The sequence below is a fragment of the Lycium barbarum genome, chromosome 3 (genome assembly GCF_019175385.1).
Source record: "Lycium barbarum isolate Lr01 chromosome 3, ASM1917538v2, whole genome shotgun sequence".
In the NCBI taxonomy this organism is placed as follows: domain Eukaryota; kingdom Viridiplantae; phylum Streptophyta; class Magnoliopsida; order Solanales; family Solanaceae; genus Lycium; species Lycium barbarum.
Window position 1 is genome coordinate 21,669,788 of NC_083339.1, and position 22,909 is coordinate 21,692,696.

The 22,909-nt window shown below is 38.6% G+C and overlaps 1 long non-coding RNA gene across 1 annotated transcript; it reads right to left on the minus strand.

Moving 5' to 3' along the window:
* Positions 1–476: 476 nt before the first annotated feature.
* LOC132630732 (uncharacterized) lies at positions 477–10,733 on the minus strand. Its single transcript, XR_009578668.1, has 2 exons — positions 10,129–10,733; positions 477–762 (listed from the first exon to the last, which is right to left on the minus strand). It is a non-coding gene; the product is annotated as an uncharacterized LOC132630732 (long non-coding RNA).
* Positions 10,734–22,909: the final 12,176 nt, after the last annotated feature.

Consider the following 22,909-nt stretch of genomic DNA (forward strand, 5'->3'; position numbering starts at 1 on the left):
TGCTCCTGTTTTGAATGTATCAAAGAACTTTTGCGTCCAATCTTGTGATGGAAATTTTCAAATCTTGTCAAACATTCTGCTCCAATTGAGAATGTATTGGCGGACTCTCGTGCCAAATTTGAATTTGGAAATTTTGAGATCTCTTCAACAATTCTTTTCCTTGAGTTCGGATGTATTGACGAACTCTCGCACGCGAGTCATGTGAGAATTTTTTAGACCCTCTCAAAAATTCTGTTCTAATTTTAAGTCGTGTCGACGACCTTTTATGCCAAACCTCGAATTAGAATTTTTGAGATCCTCTCATGTCACGACCCAAACCGATGAGCCGTGACGAGAGTCTGACCTCTAGCGACCAAACACCCCTAAACACTTATCTGAAACATACTGCACATCAAAGGCCCATAAATGGCATAAACTGATCTCATAAGAGAGAAATATCAAAACTCTGTACAATCTGCATATATATATACACGACATGAGGAAGAACAGTGCAAGCCAGCTAGGCTGCTACATATATTGTACACAAAAGAATAGAAGCCGACAAGGCTACATCATCTGACTACTACATACAACTGTCTACAGACCTCTACTAGAATAAAAGCTGTAGAAAGGACGGGACAGGACCCCGTCATACCCATATGTATAGACATCCAAAAAGGGGCATACCAAAACTGAATGTAGCTCCAGATCAAATGGAGCGTACTGACCACTGCTAGATCTAGAGGTCCTACTGAGCTGGACCACCTGTCTGTCTCTCTATACCTGCGGGCATGAACGGAGCCCCCGAGCAACGGGGAGTCAGTATGGATAATGTACCGAGTATGTAAGGTATAAAAACAACATATATATATATATACATAAGAATCATGGATAAGATCTGAACTCATAAACTGAAATGACTGACTGCATGTACTTGTATGAACTAGTATCTGCCTAAATCTGCATAAATCTGCGTAACCGACAATGCCTCTGTGGGCACATAATATGCATGCTCATACCTATTAATGATGGTCGTGCATCTATATGAGTGCGTATATAACGCCTGATGTATGTGCGTATATACGCATGTAAGCCTCTATGGCATCTCGTCATATCATATTGGCTCCTCTGTGGCCATAATCAATATCATCATCATAGTAGAAATGTGTATATAACGCCTATATTTCTCTTCATACTTTACATATATCTAATATTCGCATATATAACGCCTGATATGTGTGCGTATATAACGCCTGATATGTGTGCGTATATAATACCTTCTAGTCACGGGTCAATGTACATAAATATATAATGAATGTAATGCATGACTAAGTTGTATGCACAGAATTGGCTACATAAGACTGGACCCATGAATAGAAGGATTACTCATAAATGGGGTACATGAACATCAAAGACTGAAGTACTTCTAATGCTTTTAAGAGTAGAGTAATATGGAAGCTCGCTTACTCGCTTGTGGGATCATATCATAGGATGATGCCAAAAGAAGAAAAGAATGACCTTGACATACCTTGGAGTATCTCCAATCACCCAACCTCTACCTCTTGAACTTGTAAATCTACAATTAAGGTAACATAGGGCTTAATTAGGCTATTTACTTCGCTTACTAACCATCCTCAAATGCGTATAAAGCTCAACGTACTCTAGACAATAATTTCCTTTGTAAGCTTACAACTCTCCAATTTCTCATCCGATCCCACATCAACTACAATATTCACATCAACAATGACTGCACATATATACATATCAAAATATACGTAAACCCGTTTCCAATCATCTCTTAAAATATCCCTGTATCACTATATTGACCTTCATCAACTTAATACTTCCACAATTATCTTCTCTTCACTTAACATCACTAACTCTTCGTAACCAACTTAAATATAAGGGTAGAAATCATTTACATACCTTGAGGGGTCAAGAATCACTTCAACTTCAACTCTCTAAACTCCACAACTTGAAGAAACACTAGAAGCAACCTTCTTCTTCACCATCTCGGGTTTACAAGGTCCGAGTCTTGTCAAATCTTCACTAATATGATGAAAAATATTATGAGAGAATATCTTAGGGTTTTTCTAATTTTTGGAAGGAGGAAAATATGAAATAGGGTCGTGAACCACCTATTTATACTTGGAAATAAAAAGGCTACAACGAGTCGACAGACGGCCCGTCGACTTGCCCCGTCGACCTGCGCCTGCAGATGCAAGGCTGCAGGATCCCGTCGACGCCGCACGTCGACAGTCCATCGAACATGTCGATGATGACTGGTGTCCTGCAGATTTTCTGATTCAGTTCAGATCACGTCGATTCGATTCGTTCAACTTCTAACTCTATAAATTGCTAGGAATATCGGCTGGTACCCTTGTACACGGGGTAAGACATTTTCTACCTCCAAACTCAGGCTCGGGTCTCTATTCCAAGGGCATACCCGACTAGGAAACTATAGGTTCTACTACTATGAACACGAGGGGTGTAACATCTCAAAAATTCTGCCCCAGTTGAAAATGTGTCGGCGACCTCTCGTGCCGAGTCTTGTGAAGGAATTTTGAGATCTTTCTCAAACAATTCTGCCCCAGTTGAAGTTGTGTGGGCAAATTCTCGTGCCAATTCTAAATTTTTTGAAACCTTTGAGACCCTCTCAAAAATTCTGCTCCAGTTTAAATCTATCTTGCTTGGCGGACTCTCGTACCGAATCCTAAATGTAGGAAATTTTGAGGTCTCCTCAAAATTTCTGCCCCAGTTTAGGGTGTTGAACTGATTGACCCTTATTGACCGGTTATAGGTGAGCAATTTTGAGATCTTCTCAAAATTTCTGCCCCAGTTTGAGACTCTGGACTGGCTGATTCTTGTGACTCACTGGCGGCACGAATTTTTGAGATCCTCTAAAAAATTCTACCCCAGTTGGGCATGTGTTGCAATCTCTTCGTGCTGAATCTGAACTCTCCTTGAAGTCCTATCTCTGAGGCTTTCTAGGGGTTTCTTGGATTTTTCTTTTGGTACGACCGAGCTCAAAAAGTGCCTACGTATCCTGACGCAACAGAAATAAGGTCTAACGTAGTTCAGAATAAAAGTAATTGAGTTTGGGTTTTAACTAATAATGTTACCAGGTACATATCCCACTGTAGGGAAGTCAAGTCATTGCGTAGTTCATATTACAAGGAATAGCATTTGGATTTCTAATTCCATGACCAAACCCAATATGGGTTTTCTACGTATCTCAGTCGTAAGAGATAGGTCAAATGTAGTTTGATTACAAGCAAAAGGGTGCGATTACAAGAAAAGAAAAGAAACCACTTCAAGTGTGTTATTTTCTATGACGTCTGAGTTTGTGGCTTCATGTCACGCCATGCCATCCATTTGGAGAAATCACCTTGTTGTCGATCAATTCTTGGATCTTGCGTTTGAGGATTATACATTGCTCGATTTAGTGTCCAACAGCGCCTAAATGATAGGCGCATCATTGATCACCTTCGTAGAAATTAGCTGTCGGATTTCTTGGCTTCCCTTTGATGGGATAAAGTATTCCCCCAACCTTTAAACTTTCATAAAGATTAGTTTGGGGTCCTGCTGCTGGTGTAAATATAGCGGATATCCCTTCCTCCTTTTCTTTCAATGCTTCCATAGTGCTAGCAACTCGTAATGCAACACGGTTTGTGATTTTCCCGATTTGAAACCGCCTTCCAAAGCTTCTCTCATCTTGATGATTTCAGAGAATTTTTGGCCCATCATGCACAACATCCTATCTTAGTATTCAAGATTTTGGACCCTGATGAAAGCAGTAGTTAACTCGTCTTCACTCATCGGAGCTTGCACCCACGCAGCTTCTACTCTCCATCGGATAGCATATTCACGAAAATTCTACATGAGTTTTTGTTTTATCCTTTCGAGGTAATATCGATCGGGGACTGTGTCTCTATTGAACCGAAATCGTTTCATGAATGATTCAGCCATGTCTTCCCACGTGATCCATTGGCGCAAATCTTGCGTGTTGAACCATTCCAAGGCTTCCCCAATCAAGCTTTGATTGAATAGCCTCATGATCAGAGCTTGGTTCTTTTTTACCCCAATCAGTTGATCACAGTAATATCGCAAGTGGGCCTTGGGGTTTCCAGTTCCATTTAACATTTCAAATTTGGGCACCTTGAAACTTTCGAGCAAATTAAAATTTGGATACATGCAGAGATCGTCGTATCTTAGACCAGTCGCCTTACGAGTGGCTCTTGCGGGTTGTTCAAGCATCTCGGCCACTTTGTGGTTCATCTCTTTGTGGCGCCTCTCTTGTTCGGCTCTCCAAGCCTTTTCCATCTCCTCATAGTGGCCTAACTCAGGGTGTGCGAGGCGATTTCGGAAAGTGTTGTTGTTTTGAGAAGTGGGAAAATTTGTGTAGATAGCTAGGTTTTAATGAGTGACAGGGTTGGTATAGGTTGGCATTGGGTAAGTGATAGGATTAGCGTAAGTGTGTAGCGGAGTTTGGTATGAGGGTGCGATATTTAAAGGATGGCTAGCATCGGGTACTTGGTAGAGGAAGTGCCGGCATATGGAGGGTTTGACATGGTTAAGTCGATGTTCGAGCAGCATAGGCGAGGGGAGGATTGGATATTGGCAAACTCAAAAATGGGAAATGAGGAGGAGGTTTCCATAAGTTAACAGGAGGAACGTTCGCCGTAGTAGTCGGTTCGGCATGTTTCACCTTCCCTTGGTGGTCATTGATTTTCTTAAACAAAAAGGCGATGACATCCTCATGATGTCCCTTGTCCCCTTGACTGACGGATTTTGCAATTCCTGTCATTCTGAGATCGTTTCCTGTAGTACCAGTCATTTTCTTTTCCCTTTGTTGTTGGTCTGGCTCGGATGGGATGTCGTGGCTACCTTTTATCTTGCAAAGTGAACCGGTTCGATTGCCAACACAAATCAGCCTTCCCTAAGAAGGAAGAAAAACTGAAAAGGTAACAGTATTAGTCCATCGACCATAATAAAATAAAGCAAGTAGCATTTGTTTTGCTTAAAACAGAATAGTCCAAAATTTGGTTGAAATGGGAGATCTTAAAGAATGACCTAAACAATTAACTGTATGGGCAGGATTTTGACCATTTGACTGACTTTGACACTCCGATAAAAAGAAATTTACAAGTTCAGGTGTTCATACTCGCATATGGATGCGTATTTGGAAAGCTTTTCTGGAGTAAAAAAAAAATTACGGGTTGTGATTGACTCTAAGCTTACTGAGTGTCACTAAAATAAATAGACGATGGGTGCAACTTAGCGAATTGGCAATGACTAGGTGGTTTTATCTTTAAAAATTTGTATGTACTTTGAGAGCAAAGGTGTAATTTTGACGACCATAGGACGCAATAAAGTGATTTATAAGGATGACATGGTCAACGATGATCAGCCGGCTTTTCTAGAAAACTTTGGAATATTTGGACTTTTATGTAAGGTTTCGAGAGCTCGGGTGATTTTAGGTGGACTTTGAAAAGGTTCGACTTTTGAGTTTTATGTGCTTAATGACATTCTAGGATTTTGGAACTGAATAATGGACCGTTCATGTTCAAGGTAAAACAAATGTATTTAAGCAATAAATCAAATAGGCACAAAACGCATATTGCATAGCATATAGCACATAAACAATACATATCGTGTCGTAGCATGCAGGTGACCTTTTTAAGCCAAAGGTAAGCCTATCGATCTGAAGAATGTAGATGCCATTAAGATGTTACATTTGGCCCAAAATTTATACATAACTTTAAGAATATATCGAACGGGGATACATAATAAGGGAACGGGGTATAGAAATGTCAATCCCACGCAAGGGTACAAATCCTAAACTAAGCCACCATGGGGGGTCCATCATGTCTCGGACATTCCGAGCTGCTCTCCAATGAAGTCTAAAAAGTAAAGTAAAATTTCCCGATCCCAAGAACAAACAATTCGCATAACAGCATGTACATTCTTCAATTTTTCACATAGTTGGATGCGGTGTCTTCGGGTCATAGACCGTACTTGACACGGGGTAGTCTTCCTAATGGGTTTAGATACGTCTAAAATATCCAAGCCCCCACTCTAATTCATCTTTGGATTTGGCTTAACTCTAATCCTAGGCTTATGCAAGAGTGGGGTTTTGGAATTGACCTTGGACCCGAGCGAACTACTCAGGGTGAACCGCTGTCGGCCATTGGGTGACCGCACACCAACTTAACGTTCAACATGCTCTAAATAAAGGGTGTTTCGGGTTTTTAGTGAAGGCTAGACTGCGAGCCCTCGTGTCCCCTTTGAAAATATGCTTTTTGCCAAAGGTGACATAATTTATGATATGCATGCATGACAATTTATATTTGCAAGAAAATAACAAATAAGCAAATAATCACAATTAAATAACATTATATTGAAATTCTTATGGTTAGAACCTTGAAAATCCCCAGCAGAGTCGCCATCTAGTACGGTTCAGGGTGCATAAAAACTACTCAGAAGTTGTTGGTGCTCTAAATTAAATTTTATATTTTTTAGAGTCACCACCTAGTTTTATAATGGAAATTAGAAAAACTGGGTAAAAGGTTTTATCATAACAAGAGAAAAATCCTTTTAAACCAGAGTTCGAGGTAAGGGTTTCGGTGATCTCCTATGGAAGGTTTTAAGCACCCTAATATTAAGGATCCATAGAATATTGTTGACCTACGAGCTTCAATGTGTGATTAATGTAATTATTTGCTAAAAAAGTTTATTTCTTACAAAACTTGTCATGCTTATCATCAAACTCCATTTTTGGCAAAAATATTCTTTAAAGAAAAAAGAGTTGATTTTTCTTTTTGAAAATATATTTATAAGGGTTTATATTCTTTTCATTTTCGGATCAAAACCCACTCGAGATTTCTCTTAGTTAGAGTTTCTACTAGTTTGATCCAATTTCAGGATTTAATCCTTATAAGTTTTTGTTATATATATATAAAGTATATCTCCCTCGCAAAATAGAATAAGTTTTCATGTATAAGTAAAGAGACTTTAGCTTATTATATTTACCCTTTTTAGCTCAATTGGGTAAATCATATTTTAACCAAAGCCATCTTTCCTCAAAATCAAGGTCCAAATATTCCCCTTCTTGAATCCTTTCCTCAAACTTGAAATTCAAATGAAATTCCTTTAGTTTATTCCAATTAGAGTGGGCTTTGCCCAAAACAAGACTTTATTCTTGAAAACCATTAAGTCATTTAAAATCAATTGAAATCCTTTCCCATGAAAATTACTTTAAAATCAGATCTTGTTGCCCCTTTTGTAAACTCTTTATATTAAAAGAAAAAAAAGTTGAATTTATTTTCTCAAAAAGGCCCACTGTTTGTAATTCCAGAAATTTAAGAAAAAAGTAACTTTCTCAAAACTATATACTCCACTGTTTTTAGTTTCAGATTTTTTCCAAATCTAAGACAAAGTTAATTTATTCAAATTATGTACTCTACTGTATTCAGTTTCTGTTTATTAAGAAAAAAGAAAAGAAAAAAGTTGTTTTTGAAGGGATATTATCACTCATCTTTTGTTGGGTCCAAATTTGAAATAGTAAACAGGTTCCTATCCATTCTAAACGACATACACATCGTTTGCCTAATTCGACTAAGTTCTAACGATGGTTTCTTACAACAATACATATAATTGACAGAAAGAAAAAAAGTAAACGGACTTTTGGGTTTACCAAGCCCACCAATTAATATATTGACCATTTTCACCCATAATTGGGCCTTCTATTCGCTGTTGCTGCTAGAAATGGGTTTGGGCTGACTCGATGGAATATTATGTTGGGCCACAACCCTAACAAACTATGCAAGGGGGCTGACGAGTCCAATGGACTCATACACATATGATATCATGCACAAAAAGAGATGAGGGTTAGAGAAGTGGTTTATTGATTAATCATGATATAAACCGTTGAAATGATCAAACATAACACACAGAAATAAAGAGTCAAATTCTAGACACCTGATTAGATTCACATTTTTTGCGTACTAACATTTTTCTGGACAGTGAACCAAGCAGGATAAGAAAAATCATAATCCATTTTAGAAAGCAACATGCTAAACTGGAATTAATTCTTTTGAAGCATGGCATAAGCTATTATTCAAATTGTGACGGGTCCTAAAACACCTCTTTAAACTAAAGAACCAAACAAGCAGTGCTCCGCCATCACTTGTTACGACGTAAACGCGAATCTTCTCTTAGGGAACAAACAAAGGCAAAATTTGAGATTAATAATGTGAGCTTAACCAATCTTTCAACAATACATATAGGTTGAACATTCCACTGGAGGTTTTGTTTTATAAATAAAGGGAAGGGAAGACTTACCACTAAGATTTAACCCAAAAAAAAAAAAAAAAAGAACAAGTATTTAAAGAAAAGAACACCATTCTTTAAGGCATAATAAATACTTAGACATCAACCAGGCATTATTAAACAAAGTGAAAGAAAGAGCATGCGTATCTTATGGCCAAACCTAAATGCGTTAAACATGTAACAATGTTAGGGGAACACTACACTGTATTCAGAATGCTTTTCCTCTTACTTTCTTTGAAGAAATCTACTGTTCTCTTCTTTTTTTTTTTTTTTTTTTTGTTATTTAATAAAAATTCATGCTTAACATAATAACACAAATAACCTACCACCATACTTCTTGTTTAGCTTACTATATTCAATTAAATGCTAACAGATAGGGAACAAATTTAATAGACTGTCCATTATAATAGACACCGAATTTCGATATGGTTTTCTCTTAAAATAAAAGCACAAGATCTTCTTTGTTTCTAATATCTTGAAAAGATAAACCAGCTATCACAAATTTAGATTAATCCATTTCCAAGAAACAAACAAACATTTGAAACACGCTTATAGGATAGGAACGAGATTTGAAAATACTTCTTTTGAGACTGAAACAAGCTTAACACTCATGCTACCAAAACTAAATGTCATACTTCATGTTTGCACATAGGAACTAAAGAGAAAATTAGAGCAGAAGGGAGATTTAAGCATTTAGGCATAGCACCTAACTGGACAGAAACAAAGTTTGATCTGTAGGGAACTTAAGACATGCTTAAAAGGAAAGGTGTCTGATTTCATTTTTTGAGAAGAATGGTTTCATTTTTTTGAGAACAAATTTCTTTCAGGTAATGGATTTAAAACAATCAAAAAAAAAAAACTTCTTAATTCCTTATATCAGTCAATGACTTGAGGAGTACGTTAGTTCAGCCTTCAATCCTAAGCTTTGCAAACACACATTCATAACAAAGGTAGCCAGACATCAGAGAGTGTAGAAAGTAGGACAACATTTGGATACCCAACCTCTGACTCGATATTCAAAGAAACAATATGCTAATTTATAAACATAAACAAATATTGACCAACTAGTTCCTCAAGTTAATCTCACAACGTGACATGAAAGGGAAACATTGTAAGTTTCATAATATTCTCGTTCAAACTAATAAAGACAGTGACACTCTTATCAAAGCCTCTAAGAAGAAACCATTTGAACTTCCCATTGGCATTAGGAACAACAATTTAAGATCCAAATAAAACAAGTTGACATTCTCATTCTCCGTTGACAGTCGGTTTCTTTAAACTAGTTTTAAAGGACAAGCTATGTTAAGGCATTATCCAAGGACATCTTCATGTTTGAACCTAACTCAGGTTTAGATTAATCATTAGGACACCATTAACTGATTCAAGCAAATATTACTTATTCAGAATCTCATGAAGACTATTAGACCCTACCCATTAAAGTAACACAAAGCAAACCGAATTTGAGATTAGCTATAGAATCCTATCTCAATCACATACTTGCAATTAAACAAACTCATAGACATTATGAGGTATTCCATCAACTTTCAAGCAGGCAGAAAATAGGGAGAGCAAGTGAGGTTGGAAACCACATACCGTTCACGCTTAACCAATTACAAAGTTTATATAGACTAACATTAGACTGCCAAGAAATTCACGTACTTAATCAATACTAGAACTTTAAGAAACAGCCATGCAAAGAACTCAACTAATCTAACCAAATGTAAGCAAAAGAGAACAGAACCGGAAAAACTAAACATGCCAAAGTAAAATTACATAACGAGACAGAAATAAAAAAACGAAAAGAAATTAGGAAATTACCTTTTTCGGAGCAGCGACGGGGCCGACGAGAGTTGACGAATCACCTTTCACCAACCACGACGAGACGATATTCGAAAGAAAAAAAATAAAAAAATTTGAACTTTAAAACACCAAGGAACTCAAAGTTCAGACTCAAGGTGTCTTTTTTAACCAAGTAGTGGTGTGTAAACCTTGTCTGGAAATGAAGAATTGGGGTTCTATTTATAGAACCCCAAATGGCTAGGGTTTTAGTCTCAAAACGATGCGGGACTATGAAATTCAGATTTGAAATAGTTTTCAATTGAAATCTAGATTTGAAATGAATTATCTATGTATTTTTTTGAAATTTTTCTGTGAAGACAAAGGCCATTAATGGCTTTGTACCCGAAAAAGTGAAAAGAACTGGGAAAAGAGAGAGGAAATCAGAAGTAACCGTTTGAGGGGGTCAACTTCGTCTATTTGGACGAGCTAGAAGGCAAAACGCCATAAAGAAATTGCCATTTATGGACGAGCAAGGTCTGAGAAATCTGAGCCGAAGAAAATCTTTGCTAAAGAGGGCGCTTATAGCTGTAGAAATGCTGGAGCACGCTGTCAACTAGTTGAAGATTAGGGCTCATTTCGTTCTTAAGCTTTTGGGAAAATGTTTACTGAACAGGGGTATTACCCTCTTAAGAAAAACTATTGGGCCGGGTTGGGGAATTAGGTTAGGCTAGTTATTAATTCGAATGAAATGGGCCATTTGGTCTGGAAGAAAATGAGTGGAGATTATTGGATTTAAATTCTAGCCATTTTCCTTAAAAGAAACTCTTCAAAATCGAACCAATCTTTTTAAACTAAGACAAATTAATGATTCAATCAATTGATTAAGCTTTTTGACTTTAACAAAGTAAAATACTTATTTTTACAAAATACGGGCTAATTATAATAATTTAGTCGTCAATGACTTTAATTTGACGCTTTGAAATAAGTACTAAATTAAACACTTATTTTGAGTATGATTAATACTTAAAACTATACATAAAATATATGTGATATATATATATATATATATATATATATATATATATATATATATATATATATATATATATATATATATATATATATATTAGGATATTTTTCCAAATAAAATGGCAAATAACTCCAAAACTAGTTAGTAAAATATTTTTGACTTTTATGAATACGTATTTCACTCTGTTTGAAATTCAAGAAGCTTGACTAGTTAATTTAAAATGTGGAGGGCCAAAGCAATCCTCATGATTCCGGCAAAGACCTCAACAATCGCTACCAGTACTCATACCTCAATTCTGGAATAAATATCGGACATCGGTCCTCACGTTACTCTCATCCAACTGAGCCCAGCTCATAACAGTGTTTCCTTGTATATCATCAGTGTATCAACAGTATATCACGAAGAATGAGAATGCGTATATTGTATGAGTTCAATGTCAATAATCAACTCAATCTCAATAGCACCACACATGGGCACACTAACAATTATCAATGAAAAGGCTACACAACAAGCCACAATAGAATCACAATACTCGTCTCAACAGCAACAAGTAAGGTGCTACGATATCATCATCAAGATATATCACTAATCACCAATGTCTACTATCTCCACGTGGCAACGAGCCAAAAACAATAGAACAAGATAAGTCACAACACAACAGGATGGCTAGCCCGAAATCATACAACAAGGCCCAACCTAATGCAATATCCAGCCCAACTTCATACCCGAAGGTTTATGTCACGACCCAACTAGAGGGCCATGACGGGTACCCGGAGCTAGCCTACTGAGCACCACCTTTCCTTTTCTCATCTGCCTCATCCGGGGTTAATATAAGTCTCAAAGCAACACTTAATATGGGACAGTCCTCAATTACACCTCGAAACATATATATAAATGTACAAGCCTATGAGGCTACAAAATGATATACAAAACATACGCTAAAGAGATCATGAGACAACTACTACCCACATATATGTATCTACGACCCTCTAACTGGAGTACTGACATCATAAGGACGGGACAGGACCCCGCCATGCCCCAAATATGTGCACAAAAGAATATACCAATAAGCGGCAACTCTGGAGTAGTGGAGTGCTCCTGAATATATGCTGATAAAGCTCTTACGTGTCTGCGTCGTCTCCCTATCTACTTGCGGGCATGAACGCAGCGTCCATAAAAGAAAGGACGTCAGTACGAACAATATACTGAGTATGTAAGGCATGTATAACAACATAATAAAGAAATAAGAGAGCATAATATGAAGGGATAACCTGTAACTGATTGCCTCTTAAGCTGGAGTTATGCATGCAAACTTTTATAGTTAAAACAACATCATATCATATATACATACATAAACTGCCCGACCATATAGGTACGGCGTGATCATCATTAGCCCCCGTCCGGGCCTCCCGCGTCCGGGGTAACCATCTCATGCCGCTCACTAGTTCTGTCTGCCCGGCCAACTAGGCACAGTGTAATTATCATCATAGCCTCCCACTATGCCCATCGTAGTGGTGTCTGCCTGGCCAACTAGGCGCGGTGTCAAGTCACATTTACATAACATAAAGCATGCATGAGAGCTCAAGTAAAAGTTATAACTCTATCGGAGTGACGTAAGGTCCGTAACCTCCGATTTTATTATTGATCAAACATCATCGCTAGATCTTACCTTGAAGGAACTAGTATCATGAGGTGAGATGGCAAACAATGAATAATATCAAGGAAATTATGAAATAAGATCATTAAGCTCATAATAGCATCAATTCATAAGCTTTGGAATCTCTAGAAGTAAATTCATCATTATCATAGAACACATCTTATCTCTTTCTCATAAGAAGCTTTTAAGAATCATAAACTTTCAACTTTAGGATGTAAGAAGGTCATAGAAATATAGAGAGGAAATCATAATATAGGAGTCATGCCTTTGAAAGAAAGGGGCTAGCCTTTGAAAGAAAGGGGCTAGCCTTACATACCTTTACGTCTTCTTAACGACTAAACGTTCTCCATTCAAGCTCACAACTCTACATTCAAGAGAATAGTACTAAATTAGATCATTTAAACATGCTTAAGTCTGAACTAACGCGACTAAGAGCTAACGAAAATCGGGCAGCATTTCCTTTGTTTCGACAACTTTCTCCATATAATAAATAACTCCCAAACATCAATAGCAATACCCATAATACCATAATCAATAGACTTTTTCAAGTTAAACATTGTTCAATTCTCAAAACTCCCTTTCAAAGTCATTCATAACCATAATTACGACACAACACCATATTCGTTCACATATAATACTTCCTCAACATCATTAGTATCACCCACAACAAAATTATACTCATAGCATACTAAGAATTATGACTCCAATCAAGTTACTATTTAAGAATATCATTAAATCCATGTTTGAGCTTCATATTCTTCTTCCTTCCCCCATTCAAGTTATTCAACAACCAAATACTCTTAACAACATGAAATAGATGTGAAACTCACCTTTGATCATATAAGAATGAACTTTGGATGAATATTCTTCACTTGAGGGAAACCCCAACTTCAATACCAAAGGGGATCTTGACTTCTACAAACCCTAGTGAGCTCCTTTTTACTTGATACTCTTGATTCTTGGTATTTAATCCTTGATTTCTCTTGGGTTTGTGTTGATATGGTGTGGGGAATGTTTTAGAGCTGTCAAGGGTTGTGGAGAATGTGGGAAATGAATTAAATGATCATGGGTCATATATATATATATAAAGAGAAAAATCTGGAAAAAGTGACCCGATTGAGTTATACAGACACTTGTACGGTTCGTATAATTTTATGCATTCCGTATAAGTGACCGTATAATACCATCAGGGATTGACCTTCTCTGAAAAGGTTATACGAACCATATAAAGTTATTCGGACCGTATAAGTAGTCGTATAACTCAACTTTTCCGAAATTATTCTTGTTGATTCGTTCGATCTCAAATCCTTATGGAACCTTCTTGGCACTTGTGTAACACTTCATTAACCATCTAAGGATTCCTATAGCTTCTCCACAAGACACTATTAAATAAACATTAACTCGATAATTGCGAACCTTCCCAAACACAACTTATACTTCACTTTCCTCAACGCACTTAATTTCTCCGATTCGTAATACTTCAAAAATCTTGTAGTATACACCTTTAAGCTACCAAATACCCTCCTTAAGGTCATATGGACTTCATGTTCACCTTAATCTTGCGTTAGTTTATTCACAGCACAACAACACAAAATGCCCGAGGTGTAACATTCTCCCCCCTCCTCTTAGGAACATTCGTCCTCGAATGTTAAGTTCTCGGGGATTCTACAAAAATTTCGCCAGAGTTTCCCCTATAATATGGCACTACCATCCTGTCACAGCAACCCAAAATATATTGCCTCACAGGGCTGCAACAACAACAGCAGAAAGCATGGCCACACACGACTAAGAAAGCATAAAAAGAAACGTTGCATACCGAGTACAATGGCGTCTCGTCCTGAGCCTCTTCTGGGGGTGTAAAGAAATGCGGATATCTGGACTTCATATCTTCTTATGCTTCCCAAGTCATCTCCACTCTATTATTGTTACTCCACATGACCTTAACTTTGGTTCTGAGTTTCCGCACTTGCCTATCTAATATAGCAATGGGTACTTCTTCGTAAGACAATCTTTCAGTAACTTGGACATCATTTAAAGGCACGGTTCTAGTAGGATCCCCAACACACTTTCGGAGCATCGACATATGAAAAACTGGATGGATTGATTCAAATCCTGAAGGTAGATCTAATTCATAAGCCACTTGGCCTACTTTACGCACAATATTATAAGGTCCAATATACCGGGGACTAAGCTTACCCTTCTTGTCGAATCTCATTACACCTTTCATCAGCGACACTTTCAGGAATACCCAATCATTAACTTGGAATTCTAAGTTTCGTCGACGATTGTCTGCATAAGATTTCTGACTACTCTGAGCTACCAACAACTTGTCTCAGATTAGCTTGATCTTCTCTACCGCTTGTTGAATCAATTCTGGACCTATTAGTTGTGTCTCTCCTAATTCAAACCACCCAATTGGCGATCTACACTTCTTTCCTTATAGAGCCTCATATGGGGCTATTTAGATACTGGAGTGATAACTGTTGTTATATGCAAATTCAATAAGTGGCAAATGATCATCCCAATTACCTCCGAAATCTAATACACATGCTCGCAACATATCTTCCAAGGTTTGAATAGTGAATTCTGCTTGTCCATCAATCTGTGGGTGAAATGCTGTGCTGAGTCTCACTTGAGTACCCAAACCTTCTTGAAAGAATTTCCAGAAATTAGCTGTAAATTGTGCCCCTCTATCTGTGATAATGGATACTGGAACACCATGAAGTCGCACTATCTCTTTAAGGTATAGCTTTGCATAATCTTCTACTGAGTATGTGATTCTAACCGGAAGAAAATGAACTGATTTTGTAAGTCTGTCCACGATTACGCATATGGAGTCATACTTACACCGAGAACGGGGAAAACCTACAATAAAATCCATGTTTATCACCTCCTATTTCCAGGTTGGAATTTCTATAGCTTGTAACAATCCTTCTGGCTTTTGATGCTCGATTTTCACTTGTTGGCAATTTGGACACTGAGCTACAAATTCTGCTATATCTTTCTTCATGCTGTCCCACCAATACATTGGCTTGAGATCATGGTACATCTTTGTCGCTCCTGGATGAACGGAATAGCGGGAGTAATGAACTTCTTCCAAAATCTGACGGCGCAGTCTTGCAACATCCGGGACACATAGCCTGCCTCGTTACCTAAGAACCCCATCTGCAGAAATCTCAACTGGTGACTTTTCCTTCCGAGGAAGTGCATCTCTGTTGTGACTCAACTTGGGATCTTCATATTGGCGCTTTTTCACTTCCATGTCTAAGGATGAAACAGTTGGGTTATGAACAATAACTCTTGCATTGTCCGAGTCCATTAAGCGGACTCCTAGTCTAGATAGCTGTTGAAGTTCACGGGCTAGCTCCTTTTTCTCCGGCTGAACGTCACATAAACTGCCCATAGATTTACGGCTAGGAGCGTCGGCCACCACATTTTCCTTTTCGGGATGATATAAAATACTCACATCATAGCCTTTCAATAGCTCTAACCATCGCCTCTGCTGTAAATTCAACTCCTTTTGCTTGAAAATTTACTGAAGTCTCTTGTGATCCGTATAAATATCAACATGAACAACATACAAATAATATCTCCGCATCTTTAGTGCATGAATAACCGCAGCTAATTCAAGATCATGGGTCGGATAATTTTTCTCATGTTTCCGCAACTGCCTAGAAGCATAGGCAATAACCCTACCGTGCTGCATCAAAACATAGCCCAACCCAACATCGGAGGCGTCACTATAAATAACATAGCCTTCTGATCCTTCTGGAAGTGTCAGGACTAGGGCTGAAGTCAATCTATCTTTCAATTCCTGGAAACTGCACTCATAAGCATCGGTCCATTGAAATTTTACTAATTTCTGATTTAGCTTCGTCAATGGTGCTAAAATAGAAGAAAATCCTTCCACAAATCTTCTGTAACATTCTGCTAATCCCAGAAAGCTACGGACCTCTATAGGTGTTGTAGGCCTTGGCCAAGTCTTCACAACCTCAATTTTCTGAGTATCCACTTGGATGCTGTCAGCTGAGATAATATGGCCCAGAAAAGTCACAGAATTCAACCAGAACTCGCATTTTGAAAATTTTGCATATAATTCTTGAGTCCGAAGAATCCAAGAACAGTACGTAAATGATCTGCATGTTCTTCTTCTAACCGAGAGTATACCAGAATGTCATCGATGAACACGATCACAGATAAATCTTGGAAAGGCCTGAACACATTATTCATCAAATTCATAAACACTGCTGGGGCGTTAGTTAACCCAAATGGCATTACTCGAAATTCATAATGACCATATCTTGTTCTAAAGGTCATTTTCGGGATATCTTCTTCTCTAACTCTCACCCGGTGATATCCTGACCTCAGGTCTATCTTGGAAAACCACTTAGCACCTTGTAATTGATCATACAAATCATCGATTCTCAGAAGCGGATATTTATTCTTTATCGTCACCTTGTTCAATTGCCTATAGTCAATGCACATTCGCAAGGCGATGAATTGGGTCTAATAAATTCCCTCTCGAGCAAATCCTTCAGCTGTGCCTTTAGCTCTTTCAATTCTGCAGGAGCCATTCTGTAAGGAGAAATAGATATGGGTTCGGTGTCCGGTAGCACATCAATAGTAAAATCAATCTCCCATTCTGGTGGAAGACCTGGAAGTTCCTTTGTAAATACATCCGGAAACTCATTTACTTTCGGGTCGGATTGAAGAGTCGACGACTTTGCTTCGGTGTCATGAACCCGGACTAAATGGTAAATATAGCCTTTTGCAATCATCTTCCTCGCTTTGAGATAAGAAATAAACCTACCTCTTGGAGACGCTGTTTTACCTTTCCATTCAAGCACTGGTTCTCTTTGGAATTGGAATCGGACCATTTTCGTTCGACAATCCATATTAGCATAACTAGAAGCTAACCAACCCATGCCCATAATCATATCAAAATCTAACATTTCCAGCTCAATCAAATCAGCTATAGTCTGACGATCACATACCACAATCACACAATTTCTATATACTTGTCTAGCTACTATTGGATCACCGACAAGAGTAGACACTTCAAAAGGTTTGATTGGCTCAGGTTTCACCCCAATACGATCGGCAACATAAGAAGTGATATATGAAAAAGTAGAACCCGGATCAATCAAGGCATAAACATCATAGGAGAATACAGATAATATACCTATGACAACGTCAGGAGAGGACTCAAGATCCTGTCGCCTGACTAATGCATAAATATGGGGCTGAGGGCCACTCAACTGGATGCTCCCCCTCTGCCCCTGCCTGCTGAAGTCTGGGGAGTCTGTTCTACAGGGCGCACAGACGAAGAAGAGCCAGCTACTGATCCTGTGGGCTGGGCCCTAACTCTACTACTCATCGATGGACAATCACGCATCATATGCCAGTCTGACCACATGCATAACAAGTATCTGAGCCTCGACGACACTGACCCGCATGTAATTTACCACACTGGTTGTATCGTGGTACCGGTGGTCTCCTCTGACTAGGATCACCTCCAAACTGGGAACCCGAAACTCTCGAACTCTGACCTGATCCAGAATAAATGGGGCGGTCAAATCTCCTACCCTCAAATTGAGGCGGTGCACTAGCTGCGGATTGGCCTAAATATCTGGAATACTGTTGCCTCTGACCCCCTCTATACTCACTACTAGCACCGGCCGATCTGGCCCTCTTACTATGCCCTTTATCAATATTGCGCTCACCCCTGTGCGGCTACTGCTGCTCTTCCAAATTCTGAGCCTGAGATTGAATACGAGAGATATCCATCCCTTCCTAGAGTGAAGCTGTCAAGCAATATTTGATTGATTGTGGCCCTAAGCCACTTACGAACTGATGCGCCTGATCCCTCAAATCAGCTACCATGGCCGGAGCATACCTAGCCAATGAATTAAAATGGAGACTATACTCCCGAGCACTCATATTTCCTTGCCTTAAATTCAAAAATCTGTCAGCTCGGGCCCGACGAACCTCAGGTGGCAAATAATGGCGGATGAAAGAATCTACGAATTCCTGCCATACTGGGGAGGTGCATTTTCCTTTCTCGAAGAAATCCAGTTATGATACCAAAGGACGGCTACATCCCTCAATCTATAAAATGCTGACTCCACTGACTCAGTATCAGACGCATGTATTATTCTCAGCGTCCTCAACATCTAATCTATAAAACCTGCGGGTCTTCATCCGGCTTTGATCTGAAAAATTTCGGAGGATTCAAACTCATAAAATCACGGGCCTTTGCACTAATTGCTCTATCGCCTGGACCTGCACTCTGCCGCTGAGCCTGAGCAGCAACTAGCTGGGTCAATAACTGAATAGCCTCAGTCATCTGCTGGCCCGAAGCGCCCGGTGGATGAACTGGAGGCATTAGAGCTGGAGCTGAGGCCCCTTCACGCTCCTCTAAAATAGGTAGAGTGTGAGAAGTATGAGATGGAGCCTTATTATGGGACTCACCCACTTCTATGCTTACCGGTGGCTCCGGTTCAGTCCGCCTTCCTGTCGTAGTCTTGCCCTTCTGGGCGGCTGTTGCTTTCCTCTTCATTGGCATCGCTGAAATCACACTGCACAATTAGGGAAACGAGAAATCTTATAATATAGCTCTATCGCGTGATCTATGAAGAAGAAGGACGGTCATTATTCCTAAATGCCTCGCAGCCTCTTACTTATAAGTGTGGCGCGCTTCGCACGCATAAACAAGACTCTACTGGACACGGCTCGTAGACACATCCTAGGACAGAACTGCTCTGATACCACTTTTGTCACGACCCAACTAGAGGGCCATAACAGTACCCGGAGCTAGCCTACCGAGCACCACCTTTCCTTTTCTCATCTGCCTCATCTTAGGTTAATACAAGTCTCAAAACAACACTTAATATGGGACAGTCCTCAATTACTCCTCGAAACATATATATAAATGTACAAGCCTATGAGGCTACAAAATGATATACAAAACATACGCTAAAGAGATCATGAGACAACTACTACCCACATATATGTATCTACGAGCCTCTAACTGGAGTACTGACATCATAAGGACGGGACAGGACCCCGCCATGCCCCAAATATGTGCACAAAAGAATATACCAATAAGCGGCAACTCCGTAGTAGTGGAGTGCTCCTGAATATCTACTGATAAAGCTTCTAAGTGTCTGCGCCATCTTCCTATCTACCTGTAGGCATGAACGCAGCGTCCATAAAAGAAAGGACGTCAGTACGAATAATATACTTAGTATGTAAGGCATGTATAACAACATAATAAAGAAATAAGAGAGCATAATATGAAGGGATAACCTGTAACTGATTTCCTCTTAAGGCAGAGTCATACATGCTAACTTTTATATTTTAAAAAGCATCATATCGTATATACATACATAAACTGCCCAACCATATAGGTACGGTGTGATCATCATTATCCCGCGTCTGGGGTAACCATCTCATGCCGCCGACTAGTGGTGTCTGCCCGGCCAACTAGGCACGGTGTAATTATCACCATAGCAGCCCACTACGCCCATCGTAGTGGTTTCTGCCTGGCCAACAAGGCGCGGTGTAAAGTCACATATACATAACATAAAGCATGTATGGGAGCTCAAGTAAAAGGTGTAACTCTATCGGAGTGACGTAAGGTCGGTAACCTCCGATTATATTATGGATCAAACATCATCGCTAGATCTCACCTTAAAGGAGCTAGTATCATGAGGTAAGATGACCAACAATGAATAATATCAAGGAAATTAAGAAATAATATCATTAAGCTCATAATAGCATCAATTCATAAGCTTTGGAATCTTTAGAAGTAAAATCATCATCATCATCATTATCATAGAACACATCTTATCTCTTTCTCATAAGAAGCTCTTAAGAATCTTTAACTTTCAACTTTTGAATGTAAGAAGGTCATGGAAATATAGAGGGGAAATCATAATATAGGAATCATTCCTTTGAAAGAAATGAGCTAGTCTTACATACCTTTACGTCTTCTTAATGACTAAACGTTCTCCTGCCAAGCTCACAACTCTACATTCAAGAGAATTCGTACTAAATTAGATCATTTAAACATTCTTAAGTCTAAACTAAAGCGACTAAGAGCTAACGAAAATCGGGCAGCATTTCCTTTGTTTCGACAACTTTATCCATATAATAAATAACTCCCAAACATCAATAGCAATACCCATAATACCATAATCAATAGACTTTTTCAAGTTAAACATTGTTCAATCCTCAAAACTCCCTTTCAAAGTCATTCATAACCATAACTACGGCACAACACCATATTCGTTCACATATAATACTTCCTCAACATCATTAGTATCACCCACAACAAAATTATACTCGTAGCATACTAAGAATTATGACTCCAGTCATGTTACTATTCAAGAATATCATTAAATCCATGTTTGAGCTTCATATTCTTCTTCCTTCCCCCATTCAAGTTATTCAACAACCAAATATTCTTAATAACATGAAATAGATGTGAAACTCACCTTTGATCATATAAGAATGAACTTTGGATGAATATAATTCACTTGAGAGAAACCTCAACTTCAATACCAAAGGGTATCTTGACTTCTACAAACCCTAATGAGCTCCTTTGCACTTGATACTCTTGATTCTTGGTATTTAATCCTTGATTTCTCTTGGGTTTTTATTGATATGGTGTGGGAATGTTCTAGAGCTGTCAAGGGTTATGGAGAATGTGGGAAATGAATTAAATTATCATGGGTCATATATATATAAAAAGAGAAAAATCTGGAAAAAGTGACCCGATTGAGTTATATGGATACTTATACGGTCCGTAAAAGTGACCGTATAATACCATCAGGGATTGTCCTTCTCTGGAAAGGTTATACAGACCTTTATATAGACCGTATAAAGTTATACGGACCGTATAAGTGGTCGTATAACTCAACTTTTTTGAAATTATTCTCGTTGATTCGTTCGATCTCAAATCCTTATGGAACCTTCTTAGCACTTGTGTAACACTTCATTAACCATCTAAGGAGCCCTATACCTTCTCCTCAAGACACTATTAAATAAACATTAACTCGATAATTGTTAAACCTTCTCAAACACAACTTATACTTCACTTTCCTCAACGAACTTAATTTCTCCGATTCGTAATACTTCAAAATCTTGTAGTATATACCTTTAAGCTACCAAATACCCTCCTTAAGGTCATATGGACTTCATGTTCGCCTTAAGCTTGCGTTAGTTTATTCACAGCACAACAACACGAAATGTCCGAGGTGTAACAGTTTACAAGCATTCTCCGACAATATCGTCTAAATATATGCTTCGCTATTCGAAGTCTCACCATAGGGTAAACTGTAACCTACCTGAGTGGCCGAATAGCAAAGCCTCCAACAATCACAGCTTAGTCTTTCCTTTCCTTTGAGCCTCGTGATAATGCAAGTCTTATCATATCTGAAATATGCAATTAGAATCAAGAAGATCATCAATCAAACCTTACTTCTATTCAAGACCCAAATCTCCAACCTATGGGGTGGCGTTTATGAACAAGAAAGGATGAAAATAGGAATTTATAGGTCTCAACATGCAATTAAGCTCTAGGTTATCAATTCCCATCAATTACACGCCAGAAGAATCAACAAATTATTAAATTCTTATTCTAGGAAAAACCCCCAAATTTGGGTATAAACCCTAACTTCCAATTCCATAACTTGGCCGCTAATTAGGAAGAAATCATGCAATAATAGATTCTGGTCATCAATTCCATGCTTAAAGAAGCTAACCCAATCAATAAATCAAGATTAAAAAGCCTAGAAAGAACAACTCAGTGAACCCTCTTTTAATCCTTAAACTCTTAGTGAACTAGCATGATAATGGAATCCTAAGGTGATTAAGGAAATGGAATAGCAAAGAAGATAGAAGGGCTTACCACAAAGATTTTCCCCCAAGAATCACCTTGAAATGCTCCCAACAACTCAGTTTTTGGAATAGTAATGAATGAGGAACTTAGGGCTTTTAACACTCATTTAATGAAATTAACTGCCCGTCACCCGCTTCCGCGATCAATATACCGCTTCTGCGGTCCCATGACCGCTAAAGAGGTACCGCTGCCGTGGTGCTGGTGCTGCCATAGCGGGCACCAGACACCA